This window comes from Spermophilus citellus, assembly GCF_964194105.1.
Source record: "Spermophilus citellus genome assembly, chromosome: 3".
In the NCBI taxonomy this organism is placed as follows: Eukaryota; Metazoa; Chordata; class Mammalia; order Rodentia; family Sciuridae; genus Spermophilus; species Spermophilus citellus.
The window spans coordinates 35,861,342-35,881,977 of record NC_138184.1 but is presented as its reverse complement, the minus strand read 5'-3'; positions in this window follow the sequence as shown (position 1 = coordinate 35,881,977).

The following is a 20,636-nucleotide window of genomic DNA, read 5'->3' as shown; positions in this document are numbered from 1 at the left end:
GGATAAATTTAGCATCTATTTGGGGGAAGAAGTCAAAAACATACCATAAGTAGAATACAAGGAAAGGATTTATGAGTTTGTCAGACGAGTCACAGAGAAACAGTGTTATGATATTTTAATGGAATGGGTAATGTTTCTGGACTGGGATGGGAAGAAAGAACTGACTCACAGAGGAGGAGGAATATCGGATGGAATTCAGCTGAGCAAATCACATACAATGTTGGTGGGAGTATAAACTGTTACAGACATTTAGGTGAACAAGTTGGAAAAAAAATCGACTAAAATTATAGATGGGCATAGTTTTCTCTCCGGCAATTGCCTTTCTTAGAGACTGCCCTGGGAAACATTCGTATGCTTACAAGGATGCATGTCCAAAGACATCAATTATTAGGAGTCCCTGTAACAGTATGAAGTCTAGTGGGCCCATTTTTAAGAGAATAACATTATAGTCACAGAATCCTGTGCAGGTATGAAAACTAATCAGAAAAACATTCAACACATAATGTTAAATAAAACAAAAGTCTATGCAATCGTGCAGTGTGATACCACGTAAAACATATAAAGCAACATGCATATCTATACAAATACATAGAAAAATTAGGAGGAACCATGCCAACTCATTGCTAGCAGACCCTTTCAGGTCAACTCCTAGGATGGGATAAGTTTAAATAGGACACAACCTTAGCTGTATATGTGTTTATATGACTCACATATTCAAATTTTTATGAAACAAATTTTTAATAAAAAATCCAAATAGACAAAGGAAAAAGCTGGGAAGAGTTGTTCAGGTGCAAGTAGTAAGATCCCTGGGGAATATGCAAATGTGCACCCTACCCCCAAGCTGATCCTTAACTCACTTTTTTTGTCACCTTTTTGGCCTGATTTCTTACAAGTCTGCTATTTAAAGTGCAGTAAAGAGGACTTGATTGTGTGCATTTGTTTTATCCATAAGAAACTAGTGCTGTTGCAGTGAATTACACTCTTGCTTCAAAAGACTAAGTCCAAATTCCTTAACATGCCATATGATAGCCTTCAAAATCTCCCCTTGCTGTGCCTCTCCATTTTCATCTCACTCCAGTTTACTTCTTGCATCATCAACTGCAGGTGGACTAATTCACTTATAGTCTGTGCCTGCACCACCCTATTTACCCTTTCTAACCTTGCCATTAGAAAGATCTTCTCCACCTTGGCCACCTAGTGATCCTGAAGGCTGTCAAGTCCTGGGGGAAGATTTTCTTGAGAGCATTCCATCTGTCACTATGAATTTCCATCCCCTTCCTTTTCACCTACATGGTAGACTGCACATATTGCCATCCCTGACATCACTCTCCTGGACTGACTATTCCACGCTGATCACCCTTGGACAGTTTCAATTCTTTATGGGTAGGGACTACATTTGGCAAAAATTCATTCATGCACTCACTTTTTCATTCAACCAACAATGAGGTGCTTGTTACATTCCAGGCATGGTGCTGGGTGCTGAAAAAGACATAATCAAGACCAATATGATCCTACAACATGTACACTCAAAAAATGAGAAATTATATCCCATCTATGTATGACATATCAAAGTGCATAAATGCATTCTACTGTCAATATAACTAATTTAATTAAAAAATATAATCAGGGCTGGGGATGTGGCTCAAGCGGTAGCGCGCTCGCCTGGCATGCGTGCGGCCCGGGTTCGATTCTCAGCACCACATACCAACAAAGATGTTGTGTCCACCGAGAACTAAAAACTAAATATTAAAAATTCTCTCTCTCTCTCCCTCTCTCACTCTATCTTTAAAAAAAAAAATATAATCAAAGAAAACATGTTTCTCATTCTCAAGATTCTTAAAATATGGGGGTGTATCTGGCTTGCCCCAATCCAGCAGCAGGCATATGAACAACAAGATCAGATAACCTCCTCACTCCTTCATTAAAATCTTGCATAGAGGTACATAAAGACATGGTCTTTGGCTGTTACAAAGTGGCAGGAGCAGCCCTAGGCTAAGGGAGCCCAATAATTCCTGCAAGTATCCTCAGCTTCCTGCCTTCTCTCTCCTCTGTGAGGAATACTGCATGCTATCCCACTTCCTATTCTGCTGTAATTTCTTGGGGAGTTAGTTTTGCTCAGCTGTAATTCATAGTTCTGACCCCCTGGGTGAGCAGTAGCAGATGCCCCAGAGTGGCCAGGCTCTGAAGCCTGAATCATGGCATTTGGATTCCAAATAGAAGGTCTCTGGTGACTTCCCTACTAGGATAAAATGCAGGTTATGGTTGCTTTATATTCAGACCCCAGGGGTGCAGCCAGCTGGCGGCTTATGTAAATGGGAGTTACTCATCCCACCATGCCTCACTGCTTCTCTTATGCTTGATTGTATTCTTGAAGACTCCTTGAATACAGAAGTAAAGATTGTAAGAACTAGTTAAATAGTTTCTTCAAGTGGTCATTCATCACTACTATGTAATATGTGTTTCTTCCTTCCTTCCTTCCTTCCTTCCTTCCTTCCTTCCTTCCTTGAACAGCCTGGGGTCAGCAAGCTTGCTTTGTAGCCTTTCTTATGTGCTTTATGTGCTGTTTCTGCAATTTGTCTTACTTGGGCAAGCTCTTCTTTTTAAATTATCTAGTTTATTCACTTTGGCTTGTTTGGGGAACATTTATTAATAAGGTTTTAAAATGGCTCATGAATTTGATGGGATGGGAGAAATCTGGGTTCCTGACCAACTTCATGAAATAAAGATCTTCCCACTCTCCAGGTCTAGCCAGGCCAGAAATTGCTTGAATCAGTCCTCTGGTCTTGCATTCCCTTCTTTGCAGAGGTACCTGAGGGTAGGACAGAAGCAAGATGCTCTATAAAGAAGTTCAAGTTTAATTAAGACTAAATTAACACTAAAAACATAAATTAATCACCCAGTTCCTTATTAAGTGTAGATAACAGTGAGAATGGAGACACTTTCTTCTGCCACGTGAGCTCTGTCCTGCTGCTATCTCAGAGATGATCCATCAAGGCCAGTCGCTAAGCTCTTCTCCAGGAAACCACTTCCAATCCCACTGCCAACTAGGGGCTTTTTCCATCTTCCCTCCAACTTCCAGCACACGCATTTTCTCCACTGATTTGTCAAAGCACAGCCTTTTACTGTGTTGAAGTTAACAGCTCAAATTTAGAGGCAGAGGGACAGACCTGTGTTCAAATTGCTGGCTGTGCAGACACAGGATGTGTAATCTTGGAAAAGTTCACTTCTCTGAATCTTGTTTTTATCCTCTCTAAATTGGGTATAGTAACTTATGAGTGTTCATTTTGGGGACTAAAAAGGAACATAGATTTTAAAAATCGATGTTGAGCATGTAGCAATTCAATTATTGCTGATTATTTTTAATGATTATTTCTGTTTTGGTCATTAATGACATTTATCAGTGCTCTCTTTAGCACATGCCAAAACTATACTATTCTTTTTTATTTGTTTTATACTACAGGAGAACATATAAAGCTTCATTTTCGTATGTTTTGTTCATCAATGTATCTCCATGCTCCTTTCAAGATCTAGGACTGTTCTTATGATTGCTTTACCCATGAAATACTCTGCTTCTACCATCAGTGACTATGATGTGCCCAATACTGTCCTGAGACACCACTAAAGGGGCAGCCAACTGTGTCACCAGAGTGGGCAGCACTGTTTAGATTTCTCAACTTGAAAAAAAATGACAGGGTATTGCTAATAGTTTTACACTAAGTTTTTGTGCCGGTCTTTCTCTGTTGGTCTATTATTCTGTCTGAAGTTATTGCTATTTAAGGTCATAAGGCCAAAGCCATTCATTGATGTATGCTGAACACCTAGAACACTTTTGGGAGGGTGTAGAGACTTGATGTGTATTATTGAATGAACAAATGAAGAAACTAAAGATGTATTGTCCCAATTGTCTTCTTTAAATAGAAACTTTCTGGATGGCAGAGACTAGCTTATCTTGGTATCCATGGAACCCGATAGATGTCCAGTAAACACTTGCTGAATGTATTCTGTTAAAATAGAGAGAAGGGATTTGTGACTTAATTACAAAATCTCAATGAGATGAGCTCATTTCTGCTAGACTCTCTATTTTCTGTCCGCCTTGGTTTATTTCTAGTCCCTATTGTAGAACCTGGCATGAGAATCTATCAACAGGCAGGCAAGAGGGATTAACTCAATAAGAACTGAATTTCTGTTTCCAGTAAGATTAATAACACCCCTTTCTAATTCCTGCTCAGCCCCACATCTGCCTCATAGCAGGTGGAGAAGCAAATCACATTGTGTTCCTGCTTCTTCGCCCATCCTAAATTTGTTTATGACATGGAAAAATGAGCATGAAAGACAGACTAGAAGAAGAAAAGAACTCACTTAGGGTAACAGGCAATCGCAAAGGGTGAGAAGAAGGAGGGACTGTCTCTAATTGGGAATGGTTGAAGCTGGAGCAGGCTGATTGTGTAACACGTGGGTCTCAAGCTCTTTAAAAACCAGTGAGTTTAGTTGCCCTCTTTCCTCCAAAAGATTGCTTTTGACCATGCAGGTGGAAGGAAGGGAGAAGTCTCACACTGAAGAAAGTTAATTGCTCCCTTTCAGGATCTAGGACTGTTCCTCTGACTGCTTTACCCGTGAAATACTCTGCTTCTACCATCAGTGACTATGATGTGCCCAATATTGTCCTGAGACACCACTAGAGAGGCAGGCAACTGTGTCACCAGAGTGGACAGCACTGCCAGGACTTCTCAACTTGAAAAAAATGATTAACTTTCACTCTCATCCCCTTAACAGGTAGCATTGTGTAGGGAGTCTGAACAACACAGGACTTAGTCTTCTATAATACTCCCGGTTCTACTAGGATCCTATAATCACTACAAAATGTCTTTACTAGCTGTGTGATATTGCTAAAATCATTAGATTTCTCTGGTTCTTAACAGTAAATATAATGTCATACCTGCCTGAGGTGTTAGACTTGGCTTGGGCTTTTGATACCCCTGTAAATCTCAGATTGTCATATCATAACACTACCTTACATAGTCCTAGCCCAGACTAGTAGTGGGGTCAAGTAGAAAAATAAGAGTGATATTCTCACTGTTGACTAATCCTTTCCAAATTTCTCCAAAGACCTGGGTTACATATGGATTCAAACAAACATCTTGTCAGAACCCCATGTAGGTTGATAAAAACTGGAGATTACAGAAGGGTCTCTGGACAGCTAATACTATCAGTGCCCTCCAGGTAGATAATGAAAAGCCTTAAAAATGACATGTGTAGGAATATTCACAGCAGTCTAGTCTTAACAAACAGCAATTACCAGCAACTCAATGACCATCCCAACAGGAGATCGGACAGAGAAATTGTGATTGTATTAAGACGACAGAATTCTACATGGCAATGAAAATTGAAAAAAAAAAAAAAAACACTGATCCGTGCAGCAACATAGATCAGTCTCACAGACATAAGGTTGGAAAAAAATCCACATGCAAAAGAGAATGGCCTGTCTCATACAATGTAGGTGAATTTAAAGGACAGACAAAACTAATTGATAGTGATAGAACTTAAAACAGCAGTTACCTGGGTGAGGGATGGTGAATATAACTGCAAAGGGGTTAAAGATGTGTTGTGTCTTCATCTGGTGGTGGGAATTAGAATGTCTGCATAAATCATCAAGCTACATATACTTAAGATCAGAACATTTTATGCATGCTATCTCCCAATATAATGTGTATGTATTCAGATGCATTCATCATTATTTAGTGATTTGTTTTCTTTATCTTGAAAAGAAAGGTTGTTTTTTTTCCCCCAGCAAATAAATCTCTCAACAGTGTTACTATCCAAACGAAATGGCCATTGGATTTGGATGCCCAAAGGCTAGATATATTTATGATTGTTAGGAAATTGCTTCTAAGGAGGGCCAACTCCTACTAAATTAATAATCAGTGTTTGGTGGCCCTGAAGGTTGACTATGAGTCAAAAGAAATTTATTTTGACAGGATCAAATTGTATTGACATCTCGGTAATGATCTCTGTGCCTCATTAGTTAGCACAGGAAATATTATAGTCAATGATCAACTACTGAAGCTCATTCAGAACCATCTTTTAAAATGGTGCTAAAATCGTAATGAAACTCATTAGTTAAGAGGCACTTTTTTAAAAAAAAGTGTTTTGATTTGTCCTTTGACTCATAAATTAAGGGCGACAATGCGGAAGATTATTATCACCAAGAGTTTTTCAAAGCTTTTAAAAATGTATGTAGATGTAGAGCATTCTTTTTCTTTTTGCTTCTTTTGTAAAATTATGGGTAATAAAATACAAAAAAAGAATCAGGATAGCAAAGGGTTTTAACTTATTAATTTGAAAATATACTGAAATATTTCTTAATGACAGGATCAACCTGACTGGAAACCCTGTTGGTTTATTTATAAATGATTGAGTTGAGATGGGAATATTTGTGTATCTGAATTTTCAATGGCATACTTTTACTCTTCTAAAAATCATTAAATTTTAGCATTTATTTTACACTTGTGTGTTTCAGTTGAGGGGGGAAAAAAAGGAAAAGAGAATAGCAGAAATTCGCTTAATAAGGGTCAGTTACCAAAAGGCAGGTATTACAAATGGGCAATGTTTTTTTCTTCTATATATATTTCCATGGAAGAAAGTATCAGAGACGGTGGAGGGTGATGCTATGTGCATGGGAACCTGAGGATCTGCTGAAATAGTATACTGAGTGCAACCCTGAAACCCATATTTTTTTTTTTTAAATGCAAAGGGAAACATGTTTCCTTTCCATCTATCTAGCCCTAATAAGATCATGCAAAGGTCATTATGCAGTTTCTCTGGGACTCAAGGATCATGTGAAGGATGAGCGTTCCCATTTTTCTTCACTTTCCAAAGAAGCAAAAAAGAGGATGAGAATTGTTTTGATCAGGAGAAATACATTGTAGAAATGCTAAGAAAAACAGCCACAGCCTCATCCTCAAGAATATTCTCTCCAGTAAAGAAGCCTTTGCTGTTGCCCAGGTCTGTGCTCAAATCGCTGCATGCCCACAAAAAGGGGACCGCATTGGCAGTGAGGTGATATTCCCAGGTGCTAATAAAATCATTTTAAAGACAACTTTTCAGTATTCTTTGATAGGCAAATCCTTCGGAGAATATGTCACCATTGTCTCATAGATAAGAAGCTGCAGAGAAGTCCTCACTTTTCAAGGGCTTTGTGTTATATTGTTTCTCCTGGATGCGCTCAATCAGCATTTCCTGGAAACTTGTTAGGCATGGGACTTCCCAGCCTTCAACTCACACCTATTGATGCAGGGTTCTCACACCTATTGATACAGGGTTCTCACACCTATTGATACAGGGTTCTTACACCTATTGATACAGGGTTCTCAGCAATTGGTACTTTCACAGGATCTCCTGGTAATTCTGATACATCAAAACTTGAGAACTAAAATCATGAAGTGGTGAGAGAGGAAAAATGTAAGAGCTAGAACCAAATTCTGGTTCTGACACATATTTTCCTTAATTCCTAATGAAAAGGCTGGAAATAGAGTCAGAAAGCAGGTCTTGCTCCTTACCAGTCCTGACTTGACCTTAGAAGACGCACCTCACTTATTTGACATTAAAGTGGCCTTTGAGGGAAAATGAGCTGTCCGTCTTAATAACAATTGAATTGTGGGGAAAAAGCAAAATGAATCAATTTAGCTAACTCCTTTCAGATTTGGAAAATGTGCTTTTATTTTAGCAGTTTCTGGCTGTGTGCTCAATATTTATGAGTATTTCTTATGCAACATATGTGGGCTTCCTCTTGAGATCTCAACTGCTTATTCTGCTTATTCGCCTCGCCAATTTTGCTTTATAGGTGTGGTGGTCTTTGGAAGCCTGCAGACCAAACACCTTGTCTTCCTTGAGACTCTCAGAGCTCATACTTAGGGGTCAGGCAGGCACCTGGAATGTGTGGAAGAGAAGCAGCCGAGCTGTTAACAACCAGAAACCACAGGTTATATAAAAGAGTTGGTGCCTTTTCACTTCTGGCCAACTGCTGCTGTATCAGAGTACTGAATCTTCTCATTTTCATGGAATCCGTAAATCTGACTCAAACAATAACAACAACAGCAGAAACTCTTAGTTTTTAAAAAGTAGCACAAGGGGCTGGGGATGTGGCTCAAGCGGTAGCGCGCTCGCCTGGCATGCGTGCGGCCCCGGTTCGATCCTCAGCACCACATACCAACAAAGATGTTGTGTCCACCGAGAACTAAAAAATAAATATTAAAAATTCTCTCTCTCTCTCTCTCTCTCTCTCTCTCCTCTCTTACTCTCTCTTTAAAAAAAAAAGTAGCACAAATTCAAATTTTCAAACACTGTAAGCTGAAAAAAAGTGTGTGACCCAGTGGTTTATGACTGCTTTTATATGATACATATTATGAGTTACTAATGGCCAGATTGGTCCAGGAGAGCATTATCTACCTGGGATTAAGGCAGGCAGGTATTAACTTTGGAGGCATAGCCTTAGTTGACTAAACTTTTCACCAGAACTCTCCTGGTTGTGGAGAACATGGAGATGTTGTGGTGTAAGGACCTACATAGGTTTCAGGACAGATCAGACATTATCTTAATCTGTGACTCCTACTCTCCATAGCCAACCCTACATTTACAGGGCTTAGGACACTCTCATTACTTTCTCTGACCATTTCTAGTATTACTATCATAAAACTCTTAAGGTTGTTAGAGCTTAGGGAGGTGAGCCATGCTCCTAGTCAGGTGCCTCCCTTTCAGGTAAGGATACAGGTAGAGAGAAATCCAATGACTTGAGTGAGGACAAATAATAATGGGGTAACAGAATATGTGGAAACCAGGACCCCTGAGTCTAATTCTCGATTTTTTACAACTGAACAACCCGTACCATCTGCACTGGATGGACTATGGGGCATGCAGCGATGCAGGAAGTCTGGGATCCTGATTCACAACACCTCTACCTCCAGGCCACTTGTTCCATTTCTGATGCACAAAGGAAAAAAAAATTCAGGAACCTCTCCCCACTAGGGTGAGAGAATAACTAAAATGATGCTAGCTTTCCAAAACTAAATGCAGTATGTAAAGTACTATCCATTCTACTTATTGTCTTCTATGCCATATTCTCAAAAACATAAGTAAATGTCATACATTGGAAGATGCTAAAACCTAGTATCACTTTGTTATTTGAGGAGATATTTTGGTTCCTGTTTATTTCATGGTTGGTGGCCTCTTTATGTACTCTGAGTAATTGGTCTTATATACTTATGTTTCCTAATTGTTACTTTATTATCTTTATTTTTAAAATTAACCTTTGGCTCATGAAATCTTGTCTCTCAGAGTAATCATCTACCTTACTGTTTTCAGTTCAGTTTTTCAGTTGGGAAAATTCATTCTCCCATTGAAATGTTATGGAATTGCCCAATGTATGAAGACAGCTGACATGGCAGCCAGGCTTTTGGAGTCTCTCTGGCAGTGTCTTCCCCTGATGCTCTTTCTTAGACAGTTTTGCTGCCTGAAATGCCATATCTCAGGAGTTCATGTCAACAAACATTTGTTTTCCTGAGGTTTGATTGATCTGAGCTGGACTGATTCAGGCAGCTCTCTTTGAGGCTGTCATCTGGGCGGGGCTAAGGACTGTTCCTCCCTGTGTCTCTCTGTGGGTCCCAGGGCAGGGGGCAGGCAACACCAGGGAGAAGCAGTTCCTGTGGCAGGTGGTATAGTGTAAGAGGGCAAGTTCCATTGGCATTTCATACAGCCATGCCCAGAGTCAAGGAACAAAGATGAGCACCCTACTTACCATGAGACTGCTCAAAAGATGCGTATTTATGATTCTGTTCCAGGAAAAGGAAGAATTCAGATCATTATTTCAATCCACCATGCAATCCTACCATATGGTGGTCTCAGAGTTAATTCTGTGTAACTTAAACGGTTCAAAAAACCATGCTTTGAGTCCAACTATCTCACTTTTCAAATGTGTGAAACAGATTGAGAAAGATGAGTGACTTTCTCAAGGCTGCCACAGCTGGAGACAAGTCTGGAACCCTGGTTAAGTGTCTCAAAGTTCAGGGCTTTAGGAACAACCACCACAAAAACAAAAATCCAATGTCCCAGTTCACTTGAATTATATAGAAACATTATGAATGTCAATTTGAAAATCCCAAGCTGTCTTTATTTTACTGGTGGGTTTAGAATTTTTTTTTTTTAATACATAGAACCATGGCTTGGGCACTGTGAATTTAATGGGGACTTCTTCCTCCAAGATCCAGCATGTACTGGCAGGGTGATGTTGCAAAAACATTTTCTTCACGAGGCATCTTTTCTCCCATTTATCAAATAGAGTAATAATGATGCCCTCAGAGGGTTTCTGCGGGAATGAAGTATCTGATGCTCAATAATTCTGACCTGTTTTTTCATTGGCTCATTATTCAGTTGCCAAGAGCTTTGCTTCCTTTTTCTTGGGGTATTATTGGGAAACTGATATCCTGTTTTGAGGAGTGCATCTTCCCTCCTGAAGAAGTCATAAATATTATAGGAAGATGACCAACCAACTCTCCATGCAGACAAGGCCCATTTTCTCTGCCTGGTCCTTCGGGTTGTTTCTAATAAGGGAATTTCCTATGACATAAAGCAAACTTGAAATGACAAACTTGAAAAGTCCAATCCAAAGATAGAGTAGGAGTCTGGTAATTACTGGAGCAGACAGCAAAATTCAAAAGGCTTAAATAATTTATTCTGCAGTGGAAATCTCGAAGGCCATTTGGTCAGCGGGGTGCCTATTTGACATGTGGGTGGTGTGCTTTCTCATTTTTTTTCTTGACGGTCAGATGCCATCATTGGAACTTCTGTGACATGTTTGTCTTACTCGAATGTCTGTCACCTGGCACTGCTCTCTCATCCTGAAACCAGCACTTGTCCTGCCATCCAAATGTCTTACCTATTCATCAGTCTGTCAAAATAGCTATAAACATTTGAGAAGCAAGCACCTAATTTGTGGAAAGAAAATATACTTTTTAAAAATTTTTCCCCATAACTTCATTCTGCAGGGATTTTGATAAATGTAACTGTGTCCGTAGAATATATAAACACCAATTAGACAGTGATTTGAGTTATCTGGTTATTGAAACATTTTGTGAAAAATCAGTCTGTTGAAAAAATGGAAATCATGATGGAAATTCTCAAAAATGCCTTTTTTCAGAATTTGAATATATGTCTCTATTCTGCAAACAATCATGCATCCTGGATATTTTTTGCATCTGCTACCTCGAATTACTTAGTTCAAATAATATTTCCTCCTCTATCTGGGAATTTTCAGAGGTCCTTTTCTTTTCCTTCAACTAAAATTCAACTTTGCATAATATTGGGCAATCCAGTTGAGTGGATGAACTAAATACAGATAATAGTTGCAACTAGATAGACATATTCCCTGATAGCTTTTTTTATATTATAGGTTGAGGACTACTAGGAAATTAGAAGAAAAGGGAAGGCTTGGGTAAGTTTACAATAATGCACTTCCTGCACCCACCACATTCACATGCCCTTTGTATTTCCATTCATTTATTTCTCTTGGTGTGTTCTACCCAATTGTGAATAACAAAAAGACTCCCATCTCCCAAGCTGTTTTTTTAAAATTTAAATTCCATTAAAGCCAGGCACAGTGACACAAGCCTGTAATCCCAGCAACTTGGGAGGCTGAGGCAGGAGGATCACAAGTTCAAGGCCAGCCTCAGCAAATTAACAAGGTGCAACTTAGTGAGACCCTATCTCAAAATTTAATAAAATAAAATAAAATAAACTGGGGATATAACTCAGTGGTAATGTATCCATGAGTTCAATCCCCAGTACAAAAAAGAAAAAAAATTCCATTGATGTGTAGCATACATGTAAAATTTTTTCATAAAATGAATACAGATAAACAACTATCACCTAGACCAAGAAACAAAAAACCAACAACACATCAGAAGCTGACCTCATGCTCTCTCTGGTCGATACTTCCCAAAAGGCAATCACTGTCCTGAGGTCTAATCCCACAGAGCAGTTTCATTTCTGAACTTTTTATACATAGACTTACAAAATACATGCTCCTTTGGTTCAATTTTCTTAAAATTTTGTGGATGACATCCATTTATTTTGTTACCTATAACACTGATTTCTGTTTCCATTGGTATCACATGTTTAGCAAATACACAATTTAATCATCCATTCTGTTCTTGATAGACATTTGGACTGTTTCAGTTTATTATTGTTATTATTTTTATTATTCCTTGTGGCTATTGTAAATAGTGCTAAGAATATTTTGGCACAGAATATTAATGAACACATAAATGAATTTTGGTTATACTTATAGGAATAGAAACGTTATGTCTTGAATTATGAATATAAGCAATTTAAGTAGATACTACTCTGAAGTTTTATTGAGTGTTTACACCAGTTTACTCCTACTCACCCCAACAGGGATAGAGAACTCTAATTTCTCCCCATACTTGTCCACACCTGATACTGTCAGTCTTTCTTTTTCAGGCAATCAGGTAAGAGTGTTTTCTTGATTACTAATGAGGTTGAGACCTCTTCACAAACTTATAAACCAAGTATCTTCTTTGTAAAGCATCCATTTAAGTCTTTGGCACAGGCTTTATGTTTAGTTGTCTGCCTTATTCTTCTAACTAGTAGGAGTTCCTAACATATTCTGAATATAAATCTTCTGTTGGATATTTGCATCATGAATCTCTTACTTGGAGGGGTTTGTTTTTAGAAGTTCTTTGTTTTAATATTTTTTTCTACACATATTAAATTTCTTTGTGATGTTAGAATTTTGTATCGTGCTTAAAGATACTTCCTCCACCATCTGAATGTCCCCTCTCCCCAGGAGATATATTATTTGACATTTAGCAGTTATGTCTCCAATCTTTCTGGAATCAATTTTTTATCTAAGTATAGTTATGACTCAATCTTTATTATTTTACAACTGCCTTTCCAATTGACCCCAATATTGTTCTATTGAGATTTTTGTACTCAAATCTTAATAAATATAAGAAATTTGTTGTACTATAATTTATTTTTTTTAAATTTTAAAAATATCATTGTAATTTTTATTCCTTATACACATATACATATTATTCAGAGTAATAACAAATCACAAAAATGTGAAAAATTAGGAAATCACTTTTTAAGCAAATTATTTGACATAGTTTAACAATATAAAACATGAGTTACAACTTTTCTGGAAATAGCACTTTGCTACTACCCCTAACTTAAAAACTTATCCACTGAGTTAGGTCAAAAAATAGTCTGTTTGAAAGTCTCCTTTGTGTGTGCGTGTGTGTATTTGTGAGTTCAGGATTGAACCTAGGGCCTTACCCATGCCAACGTGCTACAATTTCTTTTTAAAAATAAGGCTTGAAAACCAATTGTGGGAGGCCTCTAGCTTTGTTTCTCTTCTTTAAGATTGTCTTGGTCACTTTTTTGCTATTCCAAATTCCAATATATAAATTTAGAATCAGAGATTCAAGAACTATAAACAAACAAAAGTCTGTCAAGATAATTTTGGGAGTATCCCATCTGCAAATCAGTCTGGAGAATCTTAATTTTTTTTAACATTAAATGAGACTTTCAAACCATGTACCAGTGATATTTTTATATTTACTTAAAATTTCTTAAATTTTCTCAGTATTATTTTGCAAGTTTTTGTGTAGAATTTTTACACACATTTCATTAGAATTATTCCCATGGTCTTTGAGTTCTTTTGCATGTACTTTTTAAACATTTTCCTCTTCTATTTATTTTTCAGAAATATAAATACAATTGACTTTGAATAGTGACATTCTATTTGGCATCCACTCACAAGATAATTAAGTTTGTAGATGATCGGATTACATGTGCAATCATTTTAATCTGTCATTTTGATTCTTAATTCTTTTCCTATCTTTAATATGTGGCCTAGAATCTTCTATTGATAATATGTGATAATAAAACAGGTCTTTATCTTTTTAATTTCAGGGAAAAAATTTACTATCTTATTATTGGTGTTTACATGATGTCTGTGTGATTTTTGTAGATGCTCATTATAAGATTAAGTTACCTTCTTATCAATACATGTTTTTTAACTTAGGTGTCTACTTTTTGACCAGCCTTTGTTTTTAATTCCTAAATATTTACTTTTTCTGTTGGTCTTTTTTGACAGAGTCTTGCTAAGTTGCTTAGGGCCTTGCTAAATTCCTGAGGCTGGCCTCAATGTCAAGTGTAGCTTGGATTACAGGCATGCACCACTGCACCTGGCTAATTTTACTTCTTACAGAATTCAAGATTGACAGTAATTTTCCATTGACATTTAAGTATGTCAACCATTGTCTTTTAGTTGATATGATTTTTGTTGTAAAAGAAGCTATAAACTCATTACTTTATTCAAGCTAATGTTTATATGTGGCTGCTCTTAAGAAATCTTTTTATTGTTGTTTTTTGTTAGTCTTGGTATGTTGTTGTGAGGACTTCAAATTTATTCTGATAGGGGTTTAAAATACTTTTAAAATTTGTAGTATAATGTCTTTCACAGGTTTTCCAAAACTTTTGTACATCGTCTCTACATACATTGTACATGCCAGTTCTCCCTGTCCTTCCCTGCAAGTCTTCAGTTACCTAGGTGCTGATCCTTTGCTCTGTTTTTCACATAACATCTATGTTCCTTCCCAGTCATGTTTGTTTCCCATAATTCAGCTGTACCTAGAATTAGCATATGCTCGAGGGAAAAGAGAATCTCATAAAATTGTGGCTTGTCTCTCTGAAATTCTCTTTTCTTTGGGATCTTGACCCCCTCCTCAATTCCTAATGGTCTCACTAGTTGTCTGAATTCAGTCAGACATTTCTTTTCCTGATTTTAGTTTTATTTAACTTTTCTTATTGCTCCCCTTGAGAGTGTTGTACCATTGCAAATGACTTCATGTTAGCCAGAAGCAGACGTCCCATGCTCCTTTTAACACAAAAATTCAATCCAGCAGACCTTTATTAAGCTATAAAATTCTACGATTCAATTATTCTAAGTACAAGAAGTTTCTCTCACTGAGATTCTGATCTTTCTGCTTTTGTGATACTGCACCATTCTCTTAGGGAGGTAAGAAGGACTAGGTTATGACTTCAAAGTGAGCAGATGTCCTCATGTTTATTGCCTCTGTCATGGCAGGCAATGTTCAGTGGTGACTCTTTTACCTCACTGGAGGCACAAAGGAGCTGTTCCTTCTGACTTTTTTTTTCCTAAGTAATAGTAAAAAAACAAGTAAACTGCATTTCTGGAAATGATTTTGTTTTTGTTTTTAGTTAAAAAATGTTAAAACCTACTTGTATTCTTCCCTTTTGTCATTATATGTGATAATTTTTTTGGTTGGTGACACACAAAATTTCATGAAACTTGTCTGCACTGAGGGCTTTTATGGATCATGAAAGGGGTTTTGACCAGTCTCTCACAGCTAATGACAAATTTCAAAGTCTGATGTAAACCTACAGAAAGGATGTTATACAGTGATTCTTACTTTAAACATATATCTTATTTAATTTTCCATCTCCTGGCTTAAAGTACCAGGTCTAGAAATATGTTTTCTTATCTACAAAGGAAAAATATTCTTTCTATTTAGTCACAATGAAAAATTAGTTCTCATATTTTAGATATGAGTTATCCTCCCAAAAGCTCATGTATGAGACAATGCAAGAAAGTTCAGAGGTGAAATGATTGGCTTATGGGAGTTGTAACCTGATCAGTGAATTTGTCCACTGTACTGTGTGGTAGCTAGGCAAGTAGGGTGTGGCTGGAGGAGGTAGATCACTGGGGACATGACTTTGTGGTTTATATTTTGTCCCTGGTGAGCAGAGCTGTCTCTGCTTCCTGATTGCCATGTATTAATCTGCTTTCTTCCATCATACCTTTCCACCATGATGCTCTGCCTCACCTCCAGAACCATGGAATTATCCCCTTTATGGACTAAGACATCTGAAACTGTGAGTCAAATAGAATTTTCTTCCTCTAATTGTCCTTGTCAGGTCTATTGGTCACAGCAATTAAAAAGCTGACTAAAGCAGTACTCTTTTCACACCGTTTTACATTAAAAAAGTGTGTGTGTGTGTGTGTGTGTGTGTGTGTGTGTGTGTGTGTTATGAATCATGTAGATTGAAAATTGGGGGAATATTTCTTTTTTAATTACTTCTTTTAAAATTAAAATTACTAATCCACACTAAACGTTCAGATGAATGGGTTTCACTGTGACATTTTCATACTTTCATATATCATGATTTGATCATGTCCACTCTCCCTTCTACCCTTTCTTGCTTTCCCTTTGCTCCCCATTCCTCACTCTGGTCCCCTTTCCCTTTATTAATAGTTCATTTTCTACTTTCAGAAAAGTACTTGCCTTTCTGTTCATGACTTATTTCACTCAACACAATGTCCTCCAATTCCATCCATTTTCCTGCAAATGACAATCTGTGTGTGTGTGTGTGTGTGTGTGTTTGAATAATACTGCATTGCATATTTATGTGTTACATATATGAATTATGTAGATTGAAAATCTGGGGAATTGTCAAGTAATTTATTTTAATGAAAACAGAGAGATATCTTATGTCTTCTTATAGTAAGTCCATGCACATGGCATGAAACATCTCCTTTATTGAGAGAGTTCAATTTGATTTTTTAACTATCAGGATGATACATTTACTTTTAATGTATATACCTATTTTTAACTAAATAATGGTTATTTAATTTAAAATTTAAGAGAAAATATGAAATAGTGCATATCACAAATTTGCTCTTATTTTTAATGTATTTTTTACTCATGAAATATTTCAAATATAGTGAAAAGTACAAAAAAAAGTATGATGCCAGTGAGTAAAAAACATGAACATTTTGATATACTTATTTTAAGCATATACTAGAGAAAATATTACACAGTGGAAAAGACAGACAGATCTGAGTAGCTGTGAAAAGCGAGAGAAAGCTGAATGGCCCACAGGAGAACTTAAAAAAAGTGGAGTAGATCAGGTTTCCTAAAATGTGGGAAAGGAAAGGAAGAAGGAGTGGTGTGGTGGGAATTTGTCTTTACAACATTTTCTATTTTTGCCTGATTGCTTTTTTAAAAGTATAAAATAATGACATTTTTTACCTGTCCTCCTGTGATTAGAAATTTGTTTCAATTCTTCATAAACAACTTTGCACATAAATCTTTGTGATTGTCCTCAAATCATTACTTAGTATAATAAATATCCAAATATATAAAGAGTTTGTCAATGGGTGTGAACAGTTTAAGGTTCTCAAGATACATTACAAAAATCACCCTTCAGGAAGGTTATAAGGATAAACAATAGCCTTATCACCTGTGTGCACACCCCTTCTACTCATCTCAGATAACAAGGAGCATTTTTTAAAATGAACTTTGTCTATCACATGGATGAGAAATTATGTTCTTATTCATTTGATGAAAAATTAGGCATGCATTGTACCCATAATAAACTGCCACTGATACATTACAAAGTTAAACAATGTCTTCGTTTTGCAAAGGAAAACTTCCTATGTCTCTAAAGAAGAAAGATTCCTTTTTCCAAGAAAAAGTTGAGCAAATGCCCAACACAGAAACCAAAGAATATTGTCAGCTTGAATTTAGAGGCTCCAAGAGATAGATTTTTCATGATAGTGAGCTCAAATGTTGAAGTTACTTTTCCTGCAGAAGCAATGCATTACAATAAAATTGCACTTGTGCCGCCAAAGGATGCTAGAGACTCTCAGGTGAGCATTAGAGATTGCAAAGGGGGTGAGTGACAACGAGAAGGAACAGACACCTGAATTGTCCAACAAGAAAAGGGAGGGTCATCTCCTGAGAAAAGAGGCATGTCAATCGTATATGTTTCAAGTCAGGAGAAACTCATAAAGCCTATGCGCACAAAGACAGGAGAGCTCCAAAGCCAGATAAATATGCTTTAAAGGAAATTGGTCATTAAAGTGTAAATTTTGGAGCAATTGCATATTGAACAGGGAGAAAAATCAGAATGAATAGATGAAGCACAGCACCCACACCTACTAATGAGTCATGTATTTTATACATGTTTGTTAAATGAGGAAATAATATCATTTCATTATATATAGCTTTTAAAATTAAAAAAAACTTCTTTGCAGTGGTATTTATGTATTTATGTATATACATACTTTTACCTAACACATACATGTGATTATATGCTCATTAAGATAATCTTTTTTCTTTTCTTCTATTTTGGTGGGGAGGATTTCACTTGACACCCTCCCCTCTTCATCTCCTTATCCCCATCAGCCCTCTCCTTCTCCCAAATAGCCCATATTAATGATCTATTGGGTGCCAGTTTTATTTTTCTATTCAATAATAATTCTATACATGCATAATTGAATCTTGGTACTTATTGACATTAAATATTAATATTACATGAGATCATATTATGCATATGTCCCTTTATTGTGTGTATCTCATGAAGCTGTACATGATGAGAGGTCTTCAAGCCATATGATGCAGCTCTATTTGACTTTATCAATGACTGTGTTATAACACATGGTTTGTATAGGCCATGAACATGGGATATTCTGCTATTGATGGTCATTCACCTTGTTCCGTTTTACCAGGTACGTATGTTCCTACCTATTCAAATTATATTTTTATCAGATAGATTCCTAGACACAAAATTGACTGATCAAAGGATCTATCTATTTTTGGTTTTATTGGGTATTATCAAATTGTTTTTAAACTGGAGTTAATATTTCCACCAATGTTTTTATTTTTTCATACGTGGAAACCTATGTCTATTTGTACATATTTATATTTTACAATTCCTTTGTCTTTTTATATACTATAGATTTTTTTACATTTTTAGTCTTTAAAACATTACTTTAGTGGAACACTCTAGTTAGGGATAGCTGAGATGACCATTGACCTCCACTGAATTAGAAGGTGTTTGATTTAGGGAGAGCACTGCAATTGAGCTGTGGTATACTGGAGTTGGTACATTTTGTGGGAGGAACAAAGTGACCTTTATTTTTGGACATAAATGCCTCTAGTCTTTTAAGGTCTTTCTGTTGCTTGGGAAAGTCTTCCTTTAGGTCAACTGGGGACCCTGCTCTTACTTTGAAGGATGACACCAGGTTGACTAGAAAGCAAGCTCAGCATTAGAGTGGAGTTTTGGGAAAGAGACCCTGGCAGCAACAAGGATACCTTCATTTCAAGGGAAAGGGTGTTCTTAGAGGATGAGCTCATCAGAGTTAGAAGAGTAGAGAAAGATTTGTTTCAGAAACTTTACTAGGAATAAGCTCCTTGCCTTCACCTGGAGTGTCCTTGCAACTCCTCTCTACACACCTGGAGTGTTCTTGTGACTCCTCTCTACACACCTGGAGTGTCCTTACTACTACTCTCTACAGAAGTGCAGTAGCAGCAATAGCTGGATATCTGAAGATTCTAGCCATTGGTTCCTGGCCTCTGCATCCAGTCCTTTAGATATATCACTGACAATCTTTAAAAAAAATCTTCAAGAATCCATCTGAAGACAATATGATCGACATCTTCAGAGAATTGGTTCCATCTCTTACCATCCAATAAAGATTATAGTGCCACACATCATAGAAATCAGTATAGAGGCCTCACAAAAATATTAAAACTAGAACTCATATAATCCAGCAATACCACTACTGGGTATATGTTAAGAAAAGTGAAATCAATATGTCAAAGACACATCTGTATTCCCACAGTCATTCTCTAGCATTATGCACAATAGGCAAGATGTAAAATCAACCTAAGTGTCCATCAGTGGGTGAAGAGATAAAGAAGAGGTAGCAAATACATACAATGGAACACTAATTAACCATGAAACTTGAAATGCTGTCATTTGTGAAAACCTGAAAGAATCTAGTAGAATTAATCAAATAATTCAGGCACAGAAAGATAAATACTGCATAATTTCACTCATGTGAAATCTAAAGATGCTGGACTCAAGGAAGTCAACAGTAGAATGGTAGTTGTCAGGGGACAAAGGAGTGGGTGGGATTGGGGAGATTTTGGTCAAAGGATCCAAAATATAAAAGATAGGGGGAATAAGTTCAAGAGATTTATTCTACAACATGGTAGTTATACTTAATAACAAGGCACTATATTCTTAAAAATCACTGAAACAGAGTTTAGGTGTTCTTACCACAAGAAAAAAAGTGTTTGAAGAAATGCCTGTGTTAATTTAGCCATCCCAAAATATGTATGTATTTCACTCCATAATATGTACATATGTCAGAACAGCATGTTGTACTTAATAAACACATATAGTTTTTATTTGTTAATGAATTCTTTCTTTAAAAAACACCATGAAATAAAAACAAACAAAAGATTACAGTGCCAAAGAAGGCAGGATATTTTCATAACCTGTCAGTACATGGCCTATTTTTATTCTAGTGTTGAGATCTCCTTTTCGCTAGGGATTTAAATTTTAAAGTTCCTATGGATATTAAAAAAATGATCAAGGGGAGAGTAATGATCAAATAAGTGCTAAGTGAGTACAATGTTTAGCTTGAAGTCTGGTTGGTAGGACCACTGATGTGGATTCTCAGACTGCATTTGCTCCTACCTAGCTGCAAAAAACAAAAAATAAAAAACAAAACAAAACAACAACAA